Below are 23,668 nucleotides of genomic sequence, written 5' to 3' on the forward strand. Positions count from 1 at the left end.
TCTTGCAAATAACGTAGCAGAAAAGTGCTACCCAAAATTGAATGCAAAAAAGGAACGAATAAATTAAATTCCAGTTTTCTCCGACAACACTTTATTTATTTAATAGATTATGTTGCACTTTTTGGCATTTAGTTCTACTTTTAATCATTATTTTTTCGATTTTCTTTGAAATTTTACGGAGCGCGAGATTTTTAGTTGTTGCTCATTTTAGTGTTGCCAACGCATTTTTTCTTTAATTTCTAAAGTCATTGTTATATTAAAAATCATTTTTATCATTTTCATATCAGTTGTTTTGTGGTTGTTTAATTTAATTTTTTTTTTTAAATTGTTCATTTTTTTCTTTTTTGTGTAGGACAAAATGTGTTCATATATGTATGTGAATATGTAATTCTATGATCACGTTGTGGTAGATCGAAGACATGCATCAAGCGTGTTGGATGTACGATCGTTCCGAGGTGCAAACATAGACTCGGACCACTACCTTGTTGCAACAAAGGTACGTACCAGATTAAACGTAGCAAACAAAGTGCGAACAGACACAACACTGAAGTTGGACATCGGTAAGCTGCAATCACAACAGATAGCCACAGCATATTCCACTCAACTGACCCAACTGCTTAATCAAAGCACTCCTCGTCCCGATAACATATGGCAAAACATTGCCCACTCCATGCAAACAGCCGGGAAATCATCATGGTATGACCAGGAGTGTCGTGCTGCTACCGAAGAGAAAAATGCGGCAATCAGTAGCAACGCGTAGCTCACGAGAGAGGTATCGGGAGAAAAGGAGAAACGGCCAATAAGGCAGCAGGAGCTGATGGCCTACCAGCCGAGCTGTTTAAAACCGGAGGCTACACGCTGATAAGGTGTATGCATCAGCTAGTTAGCTCCATCTGGCAGCAAGAACGCGTCCATAAGAAAGGAGATAAGACTTTATGCTTCAACTATAGGGGCATAAGTCTTCTCCCTATCGCCTACAAGATAGTGTCAGGGATATTGTACGAACGACTAAAGCCCATGGTCAACGAAATAATTGGACCATACCAATGCGGTTTTAGACTTGGCAAGTTCACCATTGACCAGATATTTACCCTGCGGCAAATCCTGGACAAGACCCAAGAGATGCAGATCGACAACTACCACCTTTTTGTCGATTATAAAGCAGCCTTCGACAGCCCGCTACGTTCAAAGGTATTCCAAGCAATGTATGAATTTGGTATGCCCACAAAGCTCATTCGGCTTTGTAAAATGACTCTAACTGACACAAGATCTTCAGTTAAAATAGGAAAGAACCTCTCCGAAGAGTTTTGTACCAAAAGAGGTTTCAGGCAAAGGGGACAGCCTTTCGTGTGATCTTTTTAACATCCTGCTAGAAAAGGTTATACGAGAGGCAAATGTCGAAAGAAGTGGCACAATCTACACCAATAGGCACATGTTACTTACTTATGCTGATGATATAGACATCATGGGAAGATCAGTAAAAGAAGTAACCGATACCTTTATGAAGGTCGAAGGAGAATCTGCTAAAGTGGGTCTGGCGGTAAATGGCGAGAAGACCAAGCTGATGGTGTCAACGCGCAATGCGTCCATTGAGATCGGACCAACTGTTGAAGTTGGTTCCTCTAATTTTGAGGTAGTAAAAGACTTTGTATACCTCGGCACCGCCGTAAACACAACAAATGACGTCAGTTGTGAAATAAAAAGAAGAATTGTATTGGCCAACAGATGCTACTTTGGCTTAAGTAAGCACTTTAAAAACACAGCCACAACTCGTCAAACAAAAATAACGCTTTACAAAACACTGATACTACCCGTGCTTATGTATGGTTCCGAAGCCTGGGTACTTGTGCAAGCGTGTTTGAGAGAAAAATTATTCGAAAGATCGGTCCGCGTTGACGGTGAATATCGACGTCGTATGAACCACGAGCTGTATCTGCTATACAACGACATCAATATAGTTAAACGTATCGAGATGCAGAGATTGTGTTGGCTAGAACATATAATAAGAAAGAGCGATGATTAACCTGCTAAAAAGGCGTATAAATTCGAGCCACATGGCGGTGCACGCAGAATTGGCAGGCCAAAGAATAAATAGTGCAAACAAGTGGATGAAGAGATGACAAGGCGCGGTATTCCAAAAAGCGAAGCACTAAACGGAGATAATTGGAGATCTTTTCTTAGTTCGGTCTATGGAAAAAATGTTCTGTAATGGGCCAGCTAAGTAAGTATGAGCGGCAGTGTTGTTTTATTTGCCGGTAAAAATGTAGGGCTATGTAAGTGCTAATAGCCATCACACATCTTTTAAAATTCAGAAAGGCTTCTTTAATATTGTTCACTTTAGCTGTGTCCCTTTACTTACCTGAGGTTATCATTTGTTACCATTTTTAACCTGCAAAGCGTTCCTTAACCCCGAAAAGTGGCAAAACTGGAAGCAATTTTTAAGAGAGTGAAAGAGGAGAGAGAGAGCGAAAATGGCTTTCTCTTCTACCACAGGCTACCAGACAAATTTCTGCAGGTAAAAAATGGCAGAATTGATTTTTGACATTGCTGCCAGATCTACCATTTTTCCGTTCCTTTACTTTTCTGGTAAAAATTTTCATGAGAGAGCAATTTTGACACTTTTCTCTTTTACCACTCTTACCATTAAAATAAGTAAAGGAACAAAGCTTTTTGTTGAAATGCACCGTTGAAAAATCTCTCCGTACATACAAATACGCCACTGACGTTATCTATGACTATCAGAGCTCCGATTTGCTCGTTTTTACTCGCGTGTGAAAAGTACCCGCGAGTAGGAGCACTCGAACAGTGCGAGCAAAAAGTCCGATTTGCTCGTTTTTACTCGCGAGTGAAAAAAAGAAGTTTTGGTTTTATTTGCGAGCACTCGCGATTGCTCCTGGTTTAAAAATAAGAGTGGGAGTGAAAATGCTCGAAATAGAGTACGAGTTTACTCGAAGAGTGAAATCGAGTAGGAAAAATGTATTTACCCTGCAAACATTTGGAAGATTGTTGGACGATTTTTTGAACAGATTATTCTTCTGCCCTTCTTTCCGGCGTCCGGCTCTTAAAGCCATCAAATACTCCAACATCAAGTCTGAGGCCGTTCTTGAGAGTAGAACTTCTTTGGCGAACCTCACAAACGCTGTCCAACTCTGCTGGGTACCGGGACACTGTGACATTGTGGGAAACGAGAAGACAGATGAACTGGCAAGACATGGATCCCAATCAACAAGTCTGGCAATCACTGATTCAATCAAACCACCCATATGTCGCCTTTTTCGGAGAGTGGAGACGTTCTTTGAAGAACGAGCCAAGGAACTATGGCATAGTCCCGGTCCACACTAGCGTGAATTTCATTAACAAATTTCATGAAATTAGGTGTTCTTAAATCGAATTCCCCACTACAGCAATTTTATGATTTTACTCTACCATGGAGGTCGATCTAGAGACGCATAATTTCATCCAATTTTTTCAATGAAATCACTCTAGTGTGGACCGGTACATAATGAACCAAGGTGCAACGTGCCGACAGTTTTTGATCGAAAATCGTCAAATCGTCAACAATATTTGAAAAATCGTCAACATGGTCCAAAACTCGGTTTGGTTACCTTTTAATGCGATTTTTCGCTGATATTTTTGTGCATGAGACTGACAACATAAGATATACAACCCACAGCAATAAATCTAACCCAATATAACTTAAATGCTGCTATAAAACAGCTTTCAGAAGATGATAGTTTTCATATGGTTATGGAGTTTGAAGTAATGCAGCATGGTTAACCTGGGTACACATTGTCATTTTAAATGGTAGATTAGCTCAAATATCGCTTGCTTGACAGTGTGACCGTCCATGTTTGTCCGTACACGTACATTTTGGTTGTTGGGCAGTCGAAAATCGATAAAAATTGTCATTCAAAACTGACAGCTTAAAGAGGGCATTTGTAGGAAGTTAATAAAGCTGGACTCATATTTTTCTACAACAAAAAATATAATTAATTTTTTATCTCGAAAACTTTTTAAGGAAGTTTTTCATTCATTACCAAAACTAAACGAAAATTTTCAGCTCATGTAATTTGAATGTGGGGCAAAAACTATGAAATACCTGTGACTAGATATGCCAGATATGTGCCTAACAGCCTGTTCATGTATGTCGACCGAAAGGTTTCTTGCGCTTCGGAAGTGGAAAAACATCATTTTCTGTTCATGTAAACACCTTCGAAACGAAAATCTATGCGACCGACAAGCCATACGAAATAATACGTAAACGTACACTTTTCCATTAAATTTGGGTTTATGTATTTCGAAAGGACTGTCTCTTATAGAGAGAGAATGTCAAAATCACTCACTTGCTTTGTAGCTGCCGAGTAGAACGTAAACTCGCGAATAACACCGAAAATCTTAAAACAAATTTATGCAACACATTCTTGAAACAAAATAAAAATTTTACAGACACGTTTCAATGTCGGTTTCATTTACTAGTTTGAAGAAATCAATTAAATAAAATCATGGTATAAGTAAAGAGGTAGATTTAAATGAAAAAAATCTATAAAACCCTTGTTTTTCCTGAATTCCTAAAACATCAAAATTGGTAAACACAAAAGCAACAAGTGGGTTTGTTTACAATACCAATTTTGAGCATTTTATAAAAAACACGAAAAATGAATGAAGGGCCAATGTTTCTCCACATAATCGAGTTTCGGATATGATAAAATATTTGTTTCAATGATAAGCTGACAAATTTCTTCCATACTAATAGTCTAAACACGAATTTAAAAACCATTGAATTCGATTATTTTTAAAATTGTTTGGCATATTATTCAAACAGCACACACACATACAAAGATTGTGTATATTGTTTTGACGTTTTAGGAATAGTCGAAAGAAAAAATTTAAATTAACAGGAAGCTTTGGCTAACATTTCTTATTAAACCATGAATAAAATAATTCAAAATACCGACACATTTTATTTTTCAAACAAAACAAATCACACATATTCCAATATTTGTATGTATATGTGGATTTTGTTTTTATTTCTCATTTGGCTCTCATTTATGGAACATAGTTGTACTAATGTACATTCAAATTAGTAGTATTTCGCATAGGATACGTAACGGCAGTCGCACGATTGTTTGCGAAATACATGAACGCATTTTTAGACGGAAGCGAGCGACTGCTTTCCTTTCGTACAGATTTCCGTGCGACATACATGAACAGGCGGTAAATATAGCCAATCCGTCTGAAAATTGCTATAAAACATTAAAAAAGCTCAAAAATCGAGTTTGGAACATTGCTTGACTTAAAATCTTTCGTGAAACTTTGGTAAAAATGTAGTTATCGTCTTTTATTTCATGCATTTCTGGCTTACGTGAAAAATCGTCATTTTGGACCATAAAGCGCTCGGCACATACGGTGCGTAGAGCGTCGCGCTACAACAACCACATGAAAAATGTGTAAGTGATGCCAAGTTTTTTGAAAAACAACAACATGGCTGGCGCATTAAAGTTAAACATAATTTAACTGTTTTGGGACAACGCATGTCCCAACGTGTCACTAAACGGACCGTATGTGCCGAGAGCTTAATGCTTGGTTTACATTTACGAAATCTACTCGATTTCAACTGTCAAATCCATAGGTTAAACGTCAAATGAAATCCAGATGAGATTTCTTTTGACGTTTGAGATATGGAATCGACAGTTGAAATCGAGTGGATTTCGTAAGTCCCGGTCCACACTAGAGCGATTTCAATGAAATAATTTATGAAATTAGGCGTTCTTCGATCGAGTTCCATACTTAAGTAATTTTATGAAATTGCGGTAGTGGGGAACTCGATCTAAGAACGCCTATTTTCATTAAATTATTTCATTGAAATCGTTCTAGTGTGGACTGGGACTAAATGTAAACTTAGCATAAAATCGTCATTTTAGGCCAAAAAATCGTCAAAATGACGATAAATCAGCAAATTCGGCAACACTGGTCAAGGGCCATTTGGCCGACTCTATCAACAAACAGAACAACTTCACTTTTAAATTTGAGCAAATCAGAAATCAGAGTATTGACGGGAGTCATTACCGGTCATTGCAACATCCGAGCTTTTATCGGCAAATGGCAGGATGATGGCGTGGACTATTGCAGGCTCTGTGAAGATGAGGAGGAAACGGAGACTATTGAGCATATTTTATGTCGTTGCCCGATGTTAACTCGAAAGCGATATAGATTAACAGGAGTATGCTTTCCTCCAAGCTTAACCTTCTACTCAAATATGGAACCAACAATCATAAACAACATCATAAAAAATTTGAATTGGCTGGGACGGCGCGATCCATAAGCGTAACTACTTCTCTGACAGTTTTCTACCATCACCAAATAAACCATCCTCCTTTCTTTATTACATCTTTTCTTTTCTCTCTTTTCTTTTTTCAGGTAATTCTGAACCTCTTTTCTGATTTATGGATGATCACAATGGACCGAAAGGTCTCCGAGTGGCGTAGTCAATATATATTGACTACACATACCCAAACCTAACCTAACCTTCTTTCCGGCGATCTTTTAGCGAATTTTTATATAAAATTCACCCACGCGAGTAATTTGTTTATTATCAATAGCTACAACGAATCTTCTTCTATGCATCTCGGTGATCTTTCCGCGAATTTGTATTATGTTTCGCTTGTTGTTAGTGTATGCGAATAATATATTATTCTTCCGAACCCCGATCACGCGATTGTTACTAAAATTTTTGATTTGGTTCCATATAATTCTCATATACATACCCAGTAAAAAAGTTTGTAAGTAGTGCAATGCAGAGTTATGATTTCAATACATCTTTCGATGTGTTGCGTACCCCCCTCACACCGTGACTGCCCTGGCTTTATTGGTATGGGTCGTGGTTTCTCAACCCTGTGTCACCTGAGGGCACAACAAGTAAAACTATTGGAGACAAACATGGACTAACCACACTGACAATGAGAAACACCAACCAACGCTTTCCGGGGACTCCGGAATACCGGTCCCCTTCATTACCCTCCCATCCTTACGCTCCTGAATTCCCAGGAACCCCTTTCATCTCGCCACCAACAATCTTTATATTTCAAATCCCCGACATATCCCCCTTATCCTTTTCCCCTCCCACCAAATAAACTTAGCACAACATATTCAATCAATTACTTATCATTTATTACATATTAAAAAAAAACACATAATTATTATAAAAAAAAACTAATTAATCTTTTCAACCTTCTCTTCTATTTTCAGTTTTACTATACTGCTCTTTAAATAAAATGAAATTAAGAACAAAATATAAAAAAAAATAAATTGAAATTAGCAAATTTATCTTTACGATGTTTCACTTTAAAATGGATTATAAAAAAACAAATAAAATTTATCAAAAATAGAAATACTATATAGGATCTAGCCTCAGTTTCTTATCTTCGGTATTACTTTCGTCCTAGAAGAACAGAAATCCCTACCCAGATTGAGCTCTCTCCAGATGGAATCCCTACCGGACTACTACTTTGGTTGTCGGCTTAGGATAGATCCCTAACAATTTAACAAGGGCATAAAAAGATTTAAATATTGAACTAGAAAACTTATTACTAAAACTAACTACAACACACAGACAAACACAAAATTTAATTTCAGATAGCTCCTTAACTTATGCTATCACTTAGCCTTGGTTTATATATTCTGGTCCCTCAGTGTGTCCACAATTGTGGATGTCAAGTGGAAGCTGGATCACTCGGAGTTTCTCTCACTACGGTCCACAAAAATTCCACAACCCGCACTGTACAGGCAAATTCAGTTGCCACCGTCTGGAGACTAAATGGTTAGGATGCTTTACGTCCGACTTGCGCCACGCTCTTGACCAAATTTAAAACGCTCCTTAGGATGCTGATCATGGCCAAATTTACTGCAAAAGCAAAGGACACTACACAAGAAGAATTCATTACAACACACTTCGGCTATGTAATACACGCTCAAACTCACATCTGACTGCAATTTCGCTTCACTTTGAACAACAAATTGGTACAGAATTTAATAAAATTGTTAACACTTTATAGACGTTATCTGCAGAAATAACTTAATGGTATTATTTTAACACCAGTTATTTCTTGATTTTAAACGTGGATTGTAAAAATTTAAATGTTCAGTTATACGTTTTAAAATGAAATTTCAAGTTTTAAATATCGAACTTTATTCAAACTGGGTACTGTTCGTGAAACTCTGCTGATGATTTAAACGTTTCTGATCAAATTCGCAAAAGAAAAATAAAATCAAAGTAACATTGCTCTCAATATGTAAATGTTCACACAACCATCATTTTGTTAGCCCGTCGATGTTCTCCGGTACCATTAAAACGTCTCTCTCCTACCAACAAAATACCCATGCTTGAACAACGGTCAGGTTCATTGTTCGCCTGGCCTTGAAACTTTCATCATATTAACCAATTTATGAGCGCGTAAACTCTCTTACTGTACGCTCTTACATACAACCCTGTCCCTACAATTGCACTTATCCAACCCTGGCATGTCAAACAAAGAAGTTCCACAAAACAGCTGATTCATACCTCCACTTGGCACTGGAGGTATCAGCACGTTTTAGAATTTTCCTCAGAAAAAAACATAAAAAACATAAAATCATACATTTCAACAAATATTAACGACAAAAATCCACACTTTATCGAGAAAACTAAAATAATCAATTGGATTGCTCATGCCCCAACAAGAATAGCCGGCATGGCAATCGCTAAAATGGGCAATGGACAACACGCCACATAATTAAGTCTATGAAATGAAAATACAAGAGGCCTATTTAGTCTGAAATGTTTTGGTAGCAATTAACCGGCGCAGGCTGCTTTCACCAAACAAAACACATAGGCCTACATTGCAAAGGAACTTCCCACAAAAACGCTGGTTGGGAGGCAATCTTTTAGCAAATATAAACAATCGAAATCTAGAAAGACATCCCAGGTAACTACCATCCGGCCATTTATGAGTTACATCTGGTTCTGTCATCGTCTAAATAAACTCTTAAATTTTCGCCATAGCATCTCACTACCCTACAAAAATGAAAACATGCTTTCCAACTCCAGACTAACACCACTGAAAGTCCATCGCACTCGTTCAGTCTCCCCTTGGGAACGCTATTATGGATACCCCGCATCATAGAGTATACCCCTGCTCTTACCACAACCTAAAGGAACCTATGAGCCGGGGCAGTTATCCAACACGCCACATAGTTTGGCCAAGAGGTTTTTTTTTTTTTGTTTGGCCAAGAATTTGTGTTTCCACAACATCGCCGGCCTTATTTCCAGAACATCATAATAAACTTAATGATTTGGCTGGGAAACAAACGTATGCAATTGCGACTCGCCCTACAAGTCAATCTAACTTTCTGTTTCTTTCTAACTTTCTCTGGTATTCCTCCTGGGCAAAAACAACGAAAGCTGCATACTTTGGTTATCGAAACTCTTGCATACATCATTTCCCCAAAATTCTAATTGAGATGAGTTACAGAAGTTAGCTAGCGATCAAATAAAATATAAGGCAGGCTTCCGTATTCTCAGTTGTTTGGTGACAGCCCATTTCCGCACCAGTCTTCTCTTGAAATTTGATACGTATGGGGAATCACTACAATTACTACAAAAAAAAACCCTCTGAATTTTCGAACCAGTAAAACCAACTTCCAGTAATAGTAATGATCCGAAACTCTGATGTTTCATAATCGCATGCATGTCTTGAATTCGTCATATGTTATGTATGATACGAAAGACTAGCATTTGTTTGGACCCGGTGTTGGCTGCCGGAGAAGTGAGACTCAGGTCATTTTGGACCATATATCCCATACGATTATGCATCATGGTGGAGATCACAGAGTTCCCCCAAATTAGTTCCTCTACCTTTTTTGGGCATTATCATACTGTTTGGGCAAGGGGACCTCAGTGTTTTCGTTCCTACTACGTGTCGCTAAATCTCCCTCAACAAAACTCTGGAGTTTCAAAGTACACAGCAGAAACACCAGTGTGAGGGAAGCCTTGGTGGTCCGTCATATTAGTATTTTAATGAACTAAACTGTTCTGTATTCATCCAATATCTAGGTTCTACCTATTATACCGTTCTAACCCGTAATTTTTTTTTTTTTAATCCAATTGGGATTATCATAGTGATTGAATTGATTTATAAAATCGATTCCATTTTATTCTATTTTTATTCCATTCCTCGTCTCTCTAGACAAGAATCGTAAATACTAAGTACGATAGCCCGATAGGGCAATAGCGGGTTTCGCAAACATTTCTTTTTAATTCTTTAAGTTACATAAATACTTTACTCCATCTTCAAAACCTTACTATACAATAGGAATTTTCTTAAAAACGTCATAACTTCTTCACTGAGCTCTACACTGGTAGATTCACATCTCTATTCACTAACATCATAGTTAATTATACTAAACTTACTCTAAACCTTAATAAGGGTACTCATTATATCAGTGATCACGGTATTTATGTGAACGTCCAAGGTCGTTATCAGAATAATAAGGCTATTTTGCGCTTATTAAAATAATAAGTTCCCAAATAACCTGTATCTTCTATACCTAGAAATTGAGTAACTAATCTTTTCGACAAATGTAATTTTTTTTTTTTTTTGACGCGCCCAACGTAGGCTACACCCACCACTTTCATTTCTCTTGTGTGACTACTTGTAATATTTGCGACTGAGTTAGCCGGGCACTAACAAAAGACTTAAGACCGCAACCCGGAATTATGTTTTAGGTAGTTTTGGATGTAGTAAAGGAATAACTTGGTGGTAAATATCACAGATGCTCTAAAACTATTACTTAGGTCCTATATCACAGTGGAACACAAAACACTGGACGCATTCAATAAGGCAAATAATTCATAAAAAATAAATAAATCATAACCGAGACACAACCTTACTCTAATATTGCACATCGTCATAAAATTTGCACTATAAAGTAAGTGGCTCGATAGAATTCCTCATTGCACGTTCACTGCTTTATGTCCTTCGAGTGATATACTCCCAAAGGATCTCCTTTTAAGGACTCTAAGCGGTACATATTATTTCCTAGAACTTCTGCGACTCGGCACTTTGTAAACTTTCTACAGAATTTGGCATTTCGATTGTCTTGGAATTTGCTAAGAACAAAATTCCTTTTGTACACTTCTTGACCAGGAGTGAAACGTACTACTCTGGCTCGCCTGTTGTACCTGAGAGCACTTCTCTCATATGCACTATGTAAATTTTCCTTTATTAGGTCCCTTATAATACTAATTCTATCATTTTTATCTAACAACATGAGTTCCCCATCGCTCAATGCCTTTAGTTTCCTAGCCAGCTTGTAGTCCTTTCCACAAGTGAACATATTATGTCCAAATAAGGCAAAAAATGGTGTCACCCCAATAGCTGTATGGACTGAAGTCCTCAATGCCATTTCAATTTTGGACAAATTTATATCCCAGTTCGTATGGTCATTGTTCAAATAGGACCTGATGGCATTAAGGACACTTTGATTCACCCTTTCGGCAGCGTTTGATTGGGGTGAATAAAAAGCTGTCTTTAAGTGGTCTATCTTATAGGCATTCATCATCTTTTGAAAATCTTTGGACACAAACTGTTTGCCGTTGTCCGTATGTATTGTTTCTGGCACCCCAAACTGCTGGAAAACCTGTTCTACTAAAAACTTAATGACATTGGTGCTGGTTGCTTCCTTCATCGGCTTCAAAAATACGAATTTGGTGAGATGATCCACCACAACCAAAACGTAGGCATTACCTTTACCCGATCGTGGATATTTACCCAAAAAATCTACATAAAGTTTTTGAAATGGACGATCAGTAATAACTTCGTTTCCAATTTCTGGCATAAGGTGCTGATTAGAGCTTTTACACTCTTTACAAGTGTTACAATTTCGGATGAAATTTCGGACCTGAACTGCCATGTTTGGCCAATAATATTTTAAGCGTAAGTGTCCTAAAGTTTTCTTGATGCCTCCGTGCGATTTACCTTCAGGCTCATGAGCCATTTGTATGAGAGTGTTCGTTAAGCTCTCTGGAATCCATAGCTTCCATTCGAACTCCTCTAATTCCATATCAACACGGGACGTAGTGCGTTTAAAAACCATGCCGTTTTCGATTTTTACGTCTGGAAATTTCTCCCTATTCTCCTCGACTGCTTTTATTAACTCTAAATACATTTCTGACTCAAATTCTATTGTATCAAACCCTACTACATCTTCTGGCATCAAAATTTCTTCTACTGTTCTTGATAACATGTCCGCTACAATATTTTCAGAACCTTTCTTATGTTCAATCTCGAAGTCAAACATTTGTAGCTGAAGGGCCCACCTCGCCAGTCTACCATTGAGGTCTCGAAGTGACATCAGCCACTTCAGGCTCGCATGGTCGGTGATGATCGTGAAGGTCATCAACTCCACGTACGGCCTGAAGCGCTTAACTGCCATTATCGCCGCCAAGCATTCTTTCTCAGTGACGCTATAGTTCATCTGAGCACTATTTAGCTTCTGAGAGAAGAATGCTATTGGCCGTTCGTTTCCCTCATTGTCCTTCTGGAACAACACGGCCCCTATGCCCACATTGGACGCATCACACTGGATGTAAAACCGTTTTTTGAAGTCCGGGTGAACCAATACTGGGGCATGGGTAAGGGCATACTTGACTTTATTGAATGCTTCTATAGCCTCATTATTTAAAATATACTTCCTATCTTTTTTTATAAGATTTGTAAGCGGTACCGTCAATTCCGAGAAGTTTTTGATGAATCGCCGGTACCATCCGGCAACTCCAATAAAACTTCTAACCTCTCTTACATTTTTAGGCAAGGGGATCTTACGAATGGCATCAACCTTTTCCGGATCTGGCCTCATTACTCCACCTCCAACGATGAAACCTAAGTAGTGGAGTTCTTTGTGGCAAAATTTTGACTTTTTCAAGCCTATGGTTAGATTAGCCTGCTTCAGGCATTCGGCCACCTTTGCTAGGAGATTCATGTGGGACTCGAAGTCTGATGAAATGACCAATAAGTCGTCTAAATAGACAAAGACGTTTGTCTTGAGTTCCTCTGGAATTACCCTATCCATGAGCCTACAAAGTCTTTGTGCCGCATTGCACAGACCGAACGGCATCACCACATATTGGTACAGAGGCCGTCCAGGTACTGTGAATGCGGTGTAGGGTCTGGATTTCGGGTCTAACTCTATTTGCCAGAATGCGAACTTGAGGTCCACACTACTAATGAAGTAGGTGTCCTCAAGCCGGCTCAAGATTCCCTCAATATTCTGGATAGGGTATGCGTCTTTTATGGTCCTCTCATTCAATTTCCTCGCATCCAGGCATAGACGATTTTTTCCCGGTTTCCTAACTAAAGTCGATCTGTTGCTCCATGGGCTAGAACATTCCTCGATTACTCCTAACCTTAGCATATTATCGACTTCGGCATAAATAAGCTGTTGAACGGCTGGGGAAACGGGGTAGTACCGCTCCTTCACCGGCTGAGCACCGTCCACAAGCTCGATAGTATGTTTCTCTAATCTAGTCCTACCTAACCCATGCTCTTCATAAGACTTGAATAACCCTTTCACCTGTTTTAGTTTCTGGCGCATTTCATCTGATAGCTCATGTTCTGAATTTTCGCTTATCAATGGTGGGAATTCTTCTAGTACCTCCTGACTTATCTCATTTACCCCAAATATGCTAGGAGCCAGTTGAAAGGCCTTGAAAAAATCTACTCCTAAATATGCTGTTTGGACCAAATCGGGACAAAGGTAGAAGACCACTTCTTTTTCCATGTCTTCATACTTGACCAAAACTTTTATTCTTCCAACGATCGAAAAATGGTTCCCTCCAGCTGTCCCAATAGATGTACAGAAAGGTTCTACTTTCGTCTGTAACTGGTCCACTACCTGGTCGCATTCCTTCCCCAGGATACTCACAGACGCTCCCGAATCTAAAAGACCTTTCAAACTAACATCTCCTATCACAAACATAGCATAGGCTCTATTATCTAAGGAATCTAAAATTACAGTGGAACAACTTAAAACCGAACGCTTAACTAAGTTACACAATTGTTTCTTATTTTTGAACTTATTTCTAACATTTTTAATTCTATTTAGTTTCCTATTACAAACCCAACTATTTCCTTCCTCGCTTTTACTGACTATATCTAAATTCTTCTGAATTTTTCCTATACTTATTTCCTTCCCTTCACTTATTTTTCTATTCGTATCGCTAACCATATTCTCATTACTATATTCAGGAATATCATTATTTTCTGCCCTATTCTCTTCATTACCAAAAATTCTATTCCTAATCCTATTATAATTTTCCAACCTTTGTTCATAAGTTAATTTATTGACTGGTACTACACTCCTAATAACCTTTGTACTCGTTTTCCTACCTCTTTTCAGAATCTTCACCTCACTTCCTAAGTCGATGGAACCTGATCCTATAACATCCGCTACTGTTCGGGAGGTGGAGCAGAGCGTGCCTCTCCCGATTTCGACACACTCTTCCGGCCATTTCCCAGGCACTTCTGGCATGTGGGACAGGTCACTCCAGGACAACCGCATCGGTAGCAGAATAAAGCCCTCTGTGGAACTGGACATTCAATAAATGTGTGTCCCGAAGCTTGACAGTTCCAACATGTAAGTGTAATTTGTTTTCTTTCTATTGGCCTTTTCTGATTTACTTCTTCTACTATTACCAGGTCTTCATCTATGGGATTATCTGAAGGTTCGTCATGATAAACTTCACTGATTTGATATGGGCGACGAGTTGGTTGTAGAGGTTTAGCTGGCAGAGGTACGTATTTATCTCTTCTTAAGTAATTTTTTTCTAACTCTTTACACTCATCCCTTAATTGGTCAATTGTATAGATTTTCATCGAATATATTATATGGGATAGATCAGAACGTAAATTTCTTTTCACTATCCTGATCATATCGGCTTCAGGCAATGGTGTTCGTAACTTAGCTCGCAGCTTTTTCATGGCGTGAAAATATTCATCTATGGATTCCCCACTCTTATGTTTCCTTTCCTCTAGGTCGCGAAGGTATTCGTACTCGCTCCTACTGGACCTGTACTGCTGGATTAGGGCTTCTTTAAGATCGGTCCAGTTGTCTATGCGCTGGTTTCCGATCAACACCCAAAACCATTCCTTCGCGTCTCCTTTAAGAAGGAGTTGGAAGTCCCTAATGACCTCAGTCCATGGACACCCATATAAGCGTTGTAGGTGTTCAATTCTGAAGACAAAATCTTCCACATCTAACCCACCAGATTTCCCATCGAAGCTTAAATTCCATTTATCCACAACAATACGATGTCTATTAATTTGTGTAGCAACTGATTCGGGTTGGAAATTTGGGATGGAATGGATGTTTCCCTGTGGCGGAAGGTCAAAGTCCAACCTCCTCTGAGCTGGATTTTCTGTCGTTGGCCTAGGCTTAATTGGGGCCCTATTCATCTGATCTTGTCCATCCACAGATCCACATGCTCTAGAAGAACCCATACTATAGTTTTCTAGTTCTGACTCTGTTTGCCTACTACCCACATTGAGCTTGGTTATTTCCCTCATAATATGTTCAAATCCTGACTGCATACCTTGCTGGATTCTCTGTTCCAACCACTCTTCCAGTTGAGACCTATACGCCTTATTGGCATCTTCTATTAATGCAGTTACCATTGATGCATATTTCTCAGGAGTGTTTCCCTGTCTATCTGCTGGGTTTGTGATCAATGGGGGAGGTCGAGAAAAATCCATTCTAGAAGTGTTGAGCGAAGCTGCAATGCCTTCCGTTGGAGTTTTCCTGGAAATATTATCAGGGCTGGTCAAACTCGGTTTTTGAGCCAAGTTATTTCCTGCACCACTCTGCCCTGGCGGAGACCGATCAAGCGGCATCTTGTTGGTAAAAAGAGACAACAAACCCTAATTGACCTTGACTAAAATGAGTTTCAAAATCGCCTAGCAAAATGATTGGTTAACATATATCGACATATACTTATCAAAAGCAATTCAAATTTTTTTGTAATATGCCAAAGTTGGGAACGATTGGTTACTCAATATAGCGAAATGTACACACACTAAAACAATAAACATTTAGAGAGGGTCTAAAGGATAAGTTTTCTAAGGATATGTCGTTTGTTGGTGGCTATGCGTTGGTTATTATTTCTCATTCTATACTACGTACATACATACACAAATATAAACGAACAACCAAACATAATAATTATTTGGGTTTCTAGTTTCTGTTTTCATAGACAGAAATCGAGCAACAGTCTCATTATATACAAATGGGTCTCGATTTCTCTCTCTGGATCATGAACGTTAGTAGTTTTTGTAATCAAACTGAAGCAAACAGTTGTAACAATCACTACAAGTTCTGCTTTCACATTATCTCGCCATAATTTGATTACATAGGCGGTAATTACAAAAACTACTAATTTTCTATTGTATCACCAAAATCAGATAGTAATTTTGGCTCTGGTCATATTTTTTTTTATTGGGCGCCATTACTGTTGCGTACCCCCCTCACACCGTGACTGCCCTGGCTTTATTGGTATGGGTCGTGGTTTCTCAACCCTGTGTCACCTGAGGGCACAACAAGTAAAACTATTGGAGACAAACATGGACTAACCACACTGACAATGAGAAACACCAACCAACGCTTTCCGGGGACTCCGGAATACCGGTCCCCTTCATTACCCTCCCATCCTTACGCTCCTGAATTCCCAGGAACCCCTTTCATCTCGCCACCAACAATCTTTATATTTCAAATCCCCGACATATCCCCCTTATCCTTTTCCCCTCCCACCAAATAAACTTAGCACAACATATTCAATCAATTACTTATCATTTATTACATATTAAAAAAAAAACACATAATTATTATAAAAAAAAACTAATTAATCTTTTCAACCTTCTCTTCTATTTTCAGTTTTACTATACTGCTCTTTAAATAAAATGAAATTAAGAACAAAATATAAAAAAAAATAAATTGAAATTAGCAAATTTATCTTTACGATGTTTCACTTTAAAATGGATTATAAAAAAACAAATAAAATTTATCAAAAATAGAAATACTATATAGGATCTAGCCTCAGTTTCTTATCTTCGGTATTACTTTCGTCCTAGAAGAACAGAAATCCCTACCCAGATTGAGCTCTCTCCAGATGGAATCCCTACCGGACTACTACTTTGGTTGTCGGCTTAGGATAGATCCCTAACAATTTAACAAGGGCATAAAAAGATTTAAATATTGAACTAGAAAACTTATTACTAAAACTAACTACAACACACAGACAAACACAAAATTTAATTTCAGATAGCTCCTTAACTTATGCTATCACTTAGCCTTGGTTTATATATTCTGGTCCCTCAGTGTGTCCACAATTGTGGATGTCAAGTGGAAGCTGGATCACTCGGAGTTTCTCTCACTACGGTCCACAAAAATTCCACAACCCGCACTGTACAGGCAAATTCAGTTGCCACCGTCTGGAGACTAAATGGTTAGGATGCTTTACGTCCGACTTGCGCCACGCTCTTGACCAAATTTAAAACGCTCCTTAGGATGCTGATCATGGCCAAATTTACTGCAAAAGCAAAGGACACTACACAAGAAGAATTCATTACAACACACTTCGGCTATGTAATACACGCTCAAACTCACATCTGACTGCAATTTCGCTTCACTTTGAACAACAAATTGGTACAGAATTTAATAAAATTGTTAACACTTTATAGACGTTATCTGCAGAAATAACTTAATGGTATTATTTTAACACCAGTTATTTCTTGATTTTAAACGTGGATTGTAAAAATTTAAATGTTCAGTTATACGTTTTAAAATGAAATTTCAAGTTTTAAATATCGAACTTTATTCAAACTGGGTACTGTTCGTGAAACTCTGCTGATGATTTAAACGTTTCTGATCAAATTCGCAAAAGAAAAATAAAATCAAAGTAACATTGCTCTCAATATGTAAATGTTCACACAACCATCATTTTGTTAGCCCGTCGATGTTCTCCGGTACCATTAAAACGTCTCTCTCCTACCAACAAAATACCCATGCTTGAACAACGGTCAGGTTCATTGTTCGCCTGGCCTTGAAACTTTCATCATATTAACCAATTTATGAGCGCGTAAACTCTCTTACTGTACGCTCTTACATACAACCCTGTCCCTACAATTGCACTTATCCAACCCTGGCATGTCAAACAAAGAAGTTCCACAAAACAGCTGATTCATACCTCCACTTGGCACTGGAGGTATCAGCACGTTTTAGAATTTTCCTCAGAAAAAAACATAAAAAACATAAAATCATACATTTCAACAAATATTAACGACAAAAATCCACACTTTATCGAGAAAACTAAAATAATCAATTGGATTGCTCATGCCCCAACAAGAATAGCCGGCATGGCAATCGCTAAAATGGGCAATGGACAACACGCCACATAATTAAGTCTATGAAATGAAAATACAAGAGGCCTATTTAGTCTGAAATGTTTTGGTAGCAATTAACCGGCGCAGGCTGCTTTCACCAAACAAAACACATAGGCCTACATTGCAAAGGAACTTCCCACAAAAACGCTGGTTGGGAGGCAATCTTTTAGCAAATATAAACAATCGAAATCTAGAAAGACATCCCAGGTAACTACCATCCGGCCATTTATGAGTTACATCTGGTTCTGTCATCGTCTAAATAAACTCTTAAATTTTCGCCATAGCATCTCACTACCCTACAAAAATGAAAACATGCTTTCCAACTCCAGACTAACACCACTGAAAGTCCATCGCACTCGTTCAGTCTCCCCTTGGGAACGCTATTATGGATACCCCGCATCATAGAGTATACCCCTGCTCTTACCACAACCTAAAGGAACCTATGAGCCGGGGCAGTTATCCAACACGCCACATAGTTTGGCCAAGAGGTTTTTTTTTTTTTGTTTGGCCAAGAATTTGTGTTTCCACAACATCGCCGGCCTTATTTCCAGAACATCATAATAAACTTAATGATTTGGCTGGGAAACAAACGTATGCAATTGCGACTCGCCCTACAAGTCAATCTAACTTTCTGTTTCTTTCTAACTTTCTCTGGTATTCCTCCTGGGCAAAAACAACGAAAGCTGCATACTTTGGTTATCGAAACTCTTGCATACATCATTTCCCCAAAATTCTAATTGAGATGAGTTACAGAAGTTAGCTAGCGATCAAATAAAATATAAGGCAGGCTTCCGTATTCTCAGTTGTTTGGTGACAGCCCATTTCCGCACCAGTCTTCTCTTGAAATTTGATACGTATGGGGAATCACTACAATTACTACAAAAAAAAACCCTCTGAATTTTCGAACCAGTAAAACCAACTTCCAGTAATAGTAATGATCCGAAACTCTGATGTTTCATAATCGCATGCATGTCTTGAATTCGTCATATGTTATGTATGATACGAAAGACTAGCATTTGTTTGGACCCGGTGTTGGCTGCCGGAGAAGTGAGACTCAGGTCATTTTGGACCATATATCCCATACGATTATGCATCATGGTGGAGATCACAGAGTTCCCCCAAATTAGTTCCTCTACCTTTTTTGGGCATTATCATACTGTTTGGGCAAGGGGACCTCAGTGTTTTCGTTCCTACTACGTGTCGCTAAATCTCCCTCAACAGATGCAGTCCACATGGAGTTATGAAAATGCACTGCGCTCGATACATTTTGGAAGCACTCGCTTAAAGATCCCTAGCCAAGCAAGCCAATTTTTTGATCCCTACAGTCGCAGTCTTTTTTTTCTGAACACAAGAAAGAGTGTTATAATTCTAAGAATTTGTTTTATAAAAAATAAAGAAATACAAACTAAAGTTATGAACATTGCCGTAATTCACGAGACGCAAAATATTTTTGAAGTGGAGTTGGGGTTTTTGGAAATCTGAACTGAAGTAGGAGGAAAAATTAAAAACCATTTGGATGATGAAGCAATATCAATTTCGATGTCATAAAAAGCAGAGTAGAGGAAGTAAACTTAGTTTCGATCAAATTTAATGGAGGGTTTTTATAATTTACGTTAATGTAATAAAGTTAATATTTTTGTTTTACACGAATAAGCAATGTATTTTATTTATTTTGGGATATATGCAATGGCTTGCATTTTATAACATCTTTATACTGCATTTAAATTCAATCCAAAACACTACATCAAAGGCTGTGATTTGGATCGAAAATGGAGTGCATCCTAGCTGTGTGCCGTGGAAGCAAAATGGAGTGCATCTTAGCTGCACGCTCTTTTGTAAAATTCATAGGTGAATTCATAGGAAAAGATGTACTCCAGCGGCAATTGTTCTAGTGATTTAAGTGCATCCGCGGATGCAAACTTTTTGCTGGGTATACATTTGGATTTTAGAGTTCACAAGTTTGAATAACACTGTTTGATAACACGTTAATCGACAACCCAGTTGGGTTAGCAACAATAATACAACATTTCATCTCAGTTGTGCTGACAATTGACAACGCAACTCAAGTTTAGTGGCAATGCAAAATCGACGCCATATTCTACATAACATTGATACAAATGGCACGTATAATATTATGAGTACTGACAAACACAACACATGTCCGGGTTTTGCCAAGTGATGCTTTGTTTACATTTACGAAATCCACTCGATTTCAACTGTCAATTCCATTGATTTATTTATTTGACGTATACGCAAAGGAATTGACAGTTGAAATCGAGTGGATTTCGTAAGTCCCGGTCCACACTAGCGTGAATTTCATTAAAAAATTTCATGAAATTAGGTGTTCTTAAATCGAACTCCCCACTACACCAATTTTATTATTTTACTGTACTATGGAAGTCGATCTAGAGACGCATAATTTCATATCAAAATTTCAGTGAAATTACTGTAGTGTGGCCCGGGACTAAATGTAAACCAAGCATGAAATGAAGAATGTGAATGGAACCAGTATACAAGCAAGGGTAAAAATCAAAGACAACAAATGAAAGAAACAAAGAAGAATGGAAGATAAACTTTCTTTAATTTTTTCTTCATATTTTCCTCTTCTTAAGATCTTCCATATGATTCGCCAGCGAATCTTGGTCGCGATTCGCATTGCATAAACACTTACTTTAGGCCATGTTTATATTACAGCCTTCTGCAGGGTTAATCTCATTTATGGGGATTTATTTGAAATATAAGCAATGAAATTGACATTTGAAACCCAGTGGGTTTGTTAAAACCGGTTATATACAAACGTACTATTAGGTTGGCGAAACGCGGAAGATTTTTAGGCGATAACGCCTGCGACAAATTAATCGCCCAGGAGAATCGCGAATTATTCTTAAGCGATAGAAAATGTTTGCAGGGTATTTTTTGACCGTTTGTGTGTTCGTGTGAGTGTAGTAGGAAACTGGGGCCTAATTACGACATTCGGTATCGAGTTGTTTCGATGCGAGTACTCAAATTTCGTATGATGACATTCGTCGTAAACAAATAAAAGGATGTTTGCTGTCGTTTTATCAGGCATGTCACAGAAACCAATTCTGATCGAAAGTGGAATTGATTCCGTATTTAGCTACTTCAGAAACCGAAAAACGAAAAATTCTTTCGGAATGAAACCACTTTTGGTTTATCTAGTGGAATTGTATTTTTTTTGGTAACATGTCACTTTAAAACATTCCAAAAGCACTTAAGGCCTGCGTATATAAGCTGCTTTGCCTGGTTGCCTTGCTTTCCTGCTTCATTTTTGACATAATAGAAATAAAAGAATAAAGGAGGCCGAGCAAATTTCTAACTGGGTTGCCCTTTTCTTTTTTATTCTTTTATCAGAAGCAAGCAAGGTAAGCAGGCGAGGCAGCTTATGTACGCAGGCCCATGGCACAATTACCCAGGTAGTGGCAACGTAAAATTTTGAATATGTTATGTCAAAACTTTCATTATGTTGTTGGGGAAATTACAACAAAAATAATTTTTTTATAAAGGGATTTGACTTTTCATATTCGATCAGCTGGTGTGATACCACTACCTGGTAGTTCTGCCATGCGCAGGCCTTTAAAAATAATAAAAATATTTGGCCTGTTCCCGTACTTTATAAAGTGGTAAAAGTCGTAAAAGTGGTAAAAGTCGTAAACGATTTTCATATAAATTGTGTGTACGGGAAAGCAAATGGCCTGTTCCCGTACTTTATAAAGTGGTAAAAGTCGTAAAAGTTGTAAAAGTCGTAAACGATTTTCATATAAATTTTGCGTACGGGAATGCAAAATGTGTAAAAGTGGTAAAAATTGTAAAAACTTTTTAGTTCTGGAACAGAGCTAAAATGTGTAAAAGTGGTAAAAATTTTAAAAAGTTTTTTGTTCTGGAACAGAGCTATTATTTTATTAACAAAATCACATTAATTACCATATTTTTTGATCATTTTATTGAAAAAAATTCGCAAATTTTCATTATTTCTCAATCAACAAAACCAATTAATAACAAAGTGTTGCCAGACAATTTTTTTGTGAAAATCGCGTTTTTCTTCGAGCAAATATTTATCGTTTCTAAAAACTAAACAATCTGGCATTACGAATGAATTAGGAATGGACACAAACACGGCATTTTTTAATGTTATGTTGATTTTTTTGCTCCTCAATTACAGTAAAACTGAATATCCAATGAAAACTAACATTCTTTTCGCACAAAAAAAGCTTTCTTTAACACAATATTTTCACAATTCCCATTTGTATGGTGTTTCCTAATCATATGTTTTTGTTTCTTTTGATTCCTCTAATGTTGCCATATTTATACTAAATAATAAGATTTTCGGAATTCACCAAATCGATCGGAATTTGAAGAAGCTAAAACAAAAACGATCTAAATGAAATTGCGGAATTGAAACCATTCCGATCGGAATCTGTGACATGCCTGTATATAACAAGATTTTAATTATTAAACAAAACTGAAACAATTTTTAACATAATAGCAGCAAAAAAAAAAAAAAAAATTGTGAAAAAATTATTTGCAGTCGTTTTAATGAATAATAATAAAATTAGACCAATAAGAAATATGGGCATCAATTATCCAAAACTGATGTTTGCGGACGTTTAAAGAACAAATACATAAGTTGAAAATGTTTGCAATTTTGTAAAAACTAAAACATAATTTAAATAGTCTTTATTTTGTAGGGATTTTTTTTAAATACAGTCGGACCTCGATTATCCGTGATGGTCGGGACCGAAGGCATTACGGATAATCGATTTTCCCGGATAATGGAGGCAATGCTTTTACGAAGTTTTTGAACATATTTTTTAAGTAAAAATGACATAATATTGTACAATAATATGAAAATCTGCAATTTTTATTAAATTCGTTACGGTAATCCACCAAACTTTAGAAGGATACATAATATCATCATCATCAGATTCATCTGAATGGACTTTGTCCCATAGTTTTTGTGATACCATAAATACACAAATTGTGTAATACGGAAGAAATTCCAGTTTTCGTTTGTTTACCTTCTGTTTGCTTAATCATACTAATTGGAAAGTGCGTTTTTACTCCCGGGCAATGAAGTTTATAACGAAAAATTGAAGAAATGAAAAAAATCCAACATTTATTTTCTATCACGGATAATGGAGGTTCCCGGATAATCGATTCACGGATAATCGAGGTTCAACTGTATA

The 23,668-nt window shown here is 37.6% G+C and overlaps 2 long non-coding RNA genes across 2 annotated transcripts; one reads left to right on the forward strand and one right to left on the reverse strand.

Moving 5' to 3' along the window:
- Window positions 1-16,858: 16,858 nt before the first annotated feature.
- LOC141396955 (uncharacterized) lies at window positions 16,859-18,007 on the reverse strand. Its single transcript, XR_012411278.1, has 2 exons — window positions 17,689-18,007; window positions 16,859-17,629 (listed from the first exon to the last, which is right to left on the reverse strand). It is a non-coding gene; the product is annotated as an uncharacterized lncRNA (long non-coding RNA).
- Window positions 18,008-18,264: 257 nt separating this feature from the next.
- On the forward strand, window positions 18,265-20,114 carry LOC141396954 (uncharacterized). Its single transcript, XR_012411277.1, has 2 exons — window positions 18,265-18,671; window positions 18,749-20,114. It is a non-coding gene; the product is annotated as an uncharacterized lncRNA (long non-coding RNA).
- The last annotated feature ends 3,554 nt before the right edge of the window (window positions 20,115-23,668 follow it).

This window comes from Musca autumnalis, unplaced genomic scaffold (assembly GCF_047663935.1).
Source record: "Musca autumnalis isolate F117 unplaced genomic scaffold, ASM4766393v1 scaffold_3, whole genome shotgun sequence".
Lineage (NCBI taxonomy): Eukaryota > Metazoa > Arthropoda > Insecta > Diptera > Muscidae > Musca > Musca autumnalis.